Raw genomic sequence first — 5,745 nt, 5'->3', positions numbered from 1 at the left:
TTGAGGGTAGATTTTATGCATTTTAGCTTCTTCGTGTTATATATTTCTTATATGATTTTGTTTTGCAATTTGCATACCATTAGTGACCTTGAGGTAGCCTGAGAATGTATATCAATCATATCATTGCTATGTTGCCACAAGGCATTAACATAACTTTGTTTTCTTTACTAAGGTGTATATTTTTATGTTTTAAGCGCCTATCGCCTCAAGGCATTGAAATCCCTTTGTGTCTTAAGGGAACTTTTCACTTTTGACTACTTTGCTTGAGATATGTTACATTAATTCTAAAATTAAAAGATTATGATGTGTGCAACTCACTGTATGCTAAGTTCCTTGCTGCTAAGAGTCCCAAAAAATAGTTATTCTTTTAATATGATAACTATTATACACCCTTTAGTATCTCAGTGTAAAGTTAGTTGGCTAGGCTTTTTCTAATGTTATGATTTATGAATAAGATATAAAGGTATTTCTATTTCTCTTTTGAACCAGAAAGATACTCCTATGGTCCCAATAGGCGGTGACACCTCTTCAAACACCTTACCTTGGGGCCTTAGGCATTCATTTGGCTACTCTGACTCTTAGATTTAGCCGGATTCATGATGTAGGTATTATGTTATTATATATTTCCAGGTATTAGTATTTTATATCATTGATTTATTTAATGGATCCTGCTAGGTTGGTTTATGATAGGTTCCTGGTGCAATTTTAGCTTTATTAGTTCAAAGAATAATAAAGTAAGGAAATCCTAACCATAGGTCCTGAAGTATATGCATAATATTGTAAAGATTATTAAGTGATGATTTGGTGGATGATATGCTAACAAAATATACTTTGGATTATACGGATAGAATGAGACATCACTCCCTCTCAAATTAGGTGCAATTTTGGACTGTAATGTTAATGGTGTATATTTGGAATTATGCTATAAATTATACCTTCTGATCATCAAAATTAATTAATATGAACTTCTTTTATTATTTTTTTAATAACTTTATTTTAATTTGAGTTGCAGGAGATTTAGGGATAAAAAAGAGGCTGCAGAACCTGAGGCAGACCCAGAAAGGGATCAGAGAACTGTTTTTGCCTATCAGGTTTATTGGAAGTTCCTATTTTTGTTTGTTTAAAATTATATGAATTCATAAGTTCTACATATTTGGATATTTGGTGTCTTGTTCTGATGATTGGCTATTTGTATAGTGATGATCTTAGATGCCGCTAAAAGCAACAGAGAGAGATGTGTATGAGTTCTTTTCAAAAGCTGGCAAGGTCAGTTGCTTTTAAATTTGATATACTTTTGCCATTGGAACTGTGATGACTTTCCTATTGAACTATTTTTCTCCATTGGAACTTTATTGACTTATGTTGTCATTTAAACTATTATTTTATGTTCTATCACAAATCACAGCTATCAGTTCTCTGTCATTATTTGATTATTAAAGAAAAAGAGAACAAATGGGCATTCAGGTTACGAAATGCTTTATTTGATATTAAAGCCTAAAACAGATAGACAACTCAAAAGGAATTGTTTTTGGACCGAAAAGTAGAACATCATTATTAAGAACAACAAAATCCATCATGATTACTTTGGACAAATTTCAAAGGAAATATAAATAAGCCTCATTCTTCTCTCTAATCGGCCAGCCTGTGTCATTTTCCACCTTAACGTGCCCACATATAATTGAATACGCAGTTCAGCTCCCGCCACCTCCACATGCACAACATGATGATGTGTCTTTGCTTCGCTAATGCTTCATTTGTCTGAAAAGACAACACTCACTTACATATCTTAAATGATATATACTGGTTTCTGACTCGATTAAAAGACAATTCACTTCCTTCAGGTACTGTCGTACTGGTTTCTTAATGATATATATAAGCTACAAAAACATGTTATTTGATTTAGTTAGTGAAACAAACTGACAGTATCTTCTTGTACGTTTTTAGGTCTAGCTTAACACAGTTTATCTTCATTTTTCCAACTAATTTGTTTTGTGCTGCGGGTGGAGATGAGCTCTGTACAAGCACTGTGTCAAGCGTGTAGTTGTGCAATGTTCCAGAACGTCGAATGTAAGCTGGGGTTCGCAAAGTTCTATGGAATCAATGTTGTTGGATTAAGTCGTGGTCGTTAAAGCTTGTTGAAGCCGATTATGGCTAAGGAAGATCACGACGCGTCTTTGATCGATGATGGTAATCCTAAATGCCAGGGACATCAAGTCAACAAGCCTAATGGCATCAATCAATCTACTGCATTATCTGGTACTATCTTTTTATTTTATTTTCAGATTCTATCAAGATCAGCAATCCGGATTATTTTTAAAATGCTTTCGTTGCTCTTTTTTTATTAGATTATTATTGGAGTTGGGTATGTGTTTTATTGTCAAATAATCTCTTGTTCTTATGTATGTGCTATTGTGGTATTAGGATATCAACATCCAAGAATCATGTTTAACTGTATCTTTAAATGGACTAGCAATGCGATAATGATGAGGGATGGTGGGAATACCTTGCACTCATGTTTAATCGATTCATGCTGCACATTCAAGGTAGATGACATAATCCTAGTTTTCTGTTTGGTCCTATTCCCAATTTTCTTCCTCTGCATGTCATACAATGATGATTTCATTTGTATGTTGATACCCTTGTTAGTTTATTTTCCTCCATTTATTAATTGGAAGCCCCTTGTATTGGTTGTGGGGCTTGGTAAGGTTGATATGGAGGAAATTTTACTCTCCTTTTCTATATCTCTACCTTTTTTTATAGAAATAATGGCTATAAGTAGCTACTAGATGAGATGCTCATGGATTTGGTTCTGTTTGACTTTACTATTATCTGACAAGTGAGTTATTGAGCAAGGCCAGCTGCTAGTTTTTGGTTTGGTTTCTTTTCCTAGGGTTGGATTTTCCAATGTATATATATATCTCCAAAGTACGTGTTACCGTCTCTAATCCTGCCTCTTCCAGTCTCAATCACTGTTCTGAAAATTGGTCAGACCAGAAAAATGGTTTACAATGGGTCAATGAAAAATGCTTAATATAATGTTAATTTTGATTTGTTTCCCTTAAAAACATGAAAAAATGAACCTAAACTTGTTATGGTTAATGAACCTTGTTGTGTATTGTTGAAACTTAGACTTTGGTTTGAACTTTGAATCTATAGCATTATGTTTCATTTTTAGTTTTATAAAATTATATTATGTTTTCATATTATTTTATGTATTATCAAATTTTATTATTTTATTAATACCAGTTCGATCGCAGTTTAACCATGGTTGAACATTGAACCTTGAATTAGTGCCTTAGTTCAATGACTGGTCCAGTTTTAAAAACATTGGTCTCAGATGCTTTCCTTCCTATCATTTTCTCTTATTCTCTCTTGATTGAATTGTCAATTTAATGATTAATACATGCTTTAGCTTTTAATGTTTATTATGACAGGCTAACATTTACTTTACAAGTCAGATACATCAAATGAAACTCAGCCTGATCTGTCTGCACTATAGTTTTTGTTTCCTTACATCTCTTTGTTGTATGCTTTGTAAGTTTTGATTGCAACTTTGTTTATTAGTTCTGAAAACTTGATGCAAGTTCTTGATGAGGATGCAGGTATATTGAATTTTATGATGCGATGTCAGTGCCAATGGCTATTGCTCTCTCTGGCCCACTTCTTCTTGGACAACCTATAATGGTGAAACCTTCTGAAGCTGAAAAGAACCTTGTTCAATCTAATGCTTCTGGTGGAGCAGCCAGTGTAACTGGCCCCTATGGAGCTGTGGACCGAAAATTGTATGTGGGGAATCTTCACTTCAACATGATTGAGAGTCAGTTGTGGTCTCAATACCACCACCTTTGCTCCCAATCCTGACTACTACAGGTAAGTACTAATTGAAAATTGCAACAAACGAAAAGAAAATACTTTTTTTCCTTGAAGGTTACTTGAAGATTTCTAGTGATTATTACATCATGTTTGAACATATCTAATCCTAGGTTCTGGCCTTGTTTCTAAACAGTGCAGTTTTGTGGCATCGGTTAATGGGAAAGAAGGTTCTTGCGGTCTCAAATGATGTTCATATTAAAGACATTTACCTATAATTAGGAAATGTAAGTAGAAGTTAATGACTTTTACCTACAGTTGAAGATAATAGGTACATATTAAAGACTTTTACCTACAGTTAGGAAATGTAAGTAGAAGTTAATGACTTTTACCTACACACTATACATAGTAGGTAAAACCTATAGTGACAAACAATTAGCCATCACTATACGTCCCCTCAAAGTTGATAGAAAAAATGTCTGTAGGATAAAGTCTATCATACATTTACCTATGGATTTTTTATTTACAGTGATAGTTTTTGTCTGTAGGTATAGGTCATTTTTCTTGTAGTATATGTTGTAGTAGATAGCTTGGCGAAACATATTTAACTCTTAATTTTGGTAGGTTATAGTTTTGAAAGGTTATAATTATGTCTAAGTAAATTAATTTTGGTAGGTTATACTTTTTCGTAAATTGAAAAAATATATATGTGATTAATTGATAGGTGATTAGTGTAATTAGTTTTCGAAAATTGATGCATTAATTAATATATGTGGTTTGTAACTGAACCATTTTTTTACAAAGCATCGCATCATGACACAGGTTGTACGAACCTTGAGAGCTGCTATTTGATGGACACATGAATACCGAACCAAAAAAATTATTCACAAATTTTATTATATTAGATTTACGAATTTGTTTAATATTTTTCAATTTATTAAAATAGTAGTAGTAAATGTGTTGGAAAAACTCGGACTTTCCCGCTTCATGAAGTTAAGATAGGCACTTAGTAATTAAAGATAGTAATGAGAGTACACGATTATAATTCTCCGATACGGAGATTCTTCCACTATACAAAAGAATAGTAGGGTTACAAGGATGTGTTTACAAATTGACTCACTCTACGGTGGCTCACTCAAGCTTGAGGATAGAGACTTCCCAAGCTATTTATCTTCTCTCTCAAAGAGGCTCTCTAACTTTCTAGCTTTCTCACTCTAAGAAGTGGATTCACTCTTGTCTTGGATGGTTAAGAATGAAGGCTCCTACCCTTATTTATACTACTCCACCTCCACAATGAATGGTGGAGATTAATTCTCTAGAATGCTCCACACATTCTAGGAGTCTCTACACTCTTCTACTCCCTTCCATATCCTTTCATACTCTTCCAGAAGGTTCAAGAAGGTTTCACATATCTCTAGAATATTCTAGAGGTTTCCACAGTCTTTCACAAGCTTCTAGAGAGTTCTACCCTACTCTAGAGTTCTACAGGACGTTCTAGAAAATTCTACACTTTTCTAGAAAGCTCTAGAATTTTCTAGAACCTCTCCAATTAAGGAGGGATCTCAACAAATCTTCCCCTCCTGACTTAATTGGGGGGTAGTAGCAAACCGGCACCTTGACAGCAATCTTCAAACTTCTTTTTCGCTAGTACTTTGGTCATCATGTCTAACCAGTTCTCATCTGTGTGAACCTTGTCAAGATGTACTTTCTTTTCCTCGAGGACATCTCGGACCCAATGATACCTTATGTCAATGTGCTTTGTGTGAGAATGAAATGTTGAGTTCTTTGCCAAGTAAATTGCACTTTGATTATCACACTTCAACACATACCTATCTTGATCTATTCCTAGCTCTTGCAACATGTTCTTCATCCACAACATCTCCTTGCAAGCTTCAGTGGATGCGATGTATTCCCCTTAGTGGTGGATAGTGCAAC

The 5,745-nt window shown here is 34.2% G+C and overlaps 1 long non-coding RNA gene across 1 annotated transcript; it reads left to right on the top strand.

Annotated features, from left to right (window-relative positions):
* Positions 1-2,303: 2,303 nt before the first annotated feature.
* LOC121175249 (uncharacterized) lies at positions 2,304-4,480 on the top strand. The gene is made up of 3 exons (XR_005892468.1): positions 2,304-2,543; positions 3,603-3,870; positions 4,007-4,480. It is a non-coding gene; the product is annotated as an uncharacterized lncRNA (long non-coding RNA).
* The last annotated feature ends 1,265 nt before the right edge of the window (positions 4,481-5,745 follow it).

This window comes from Glycine max, chromosome 8, assembly GCF_000004515.6.
Source record: "Glycine max cultivar Williams 82 chromosome 8, Glycine_max_v4.0, whole genome shotgun sequence".
In the NCBI taxonomy this organism is placed as follows: Eukaryota; Viridiplantae; Streptophyta; class Magnoliopsida; order Fabales; family Fabaceae; genus Glycine; species Glycine max.
Note: the sequence above shows the minus strand (reverse complement) of the source record. Positions and strands in the feature narration are given on the sequence as shown.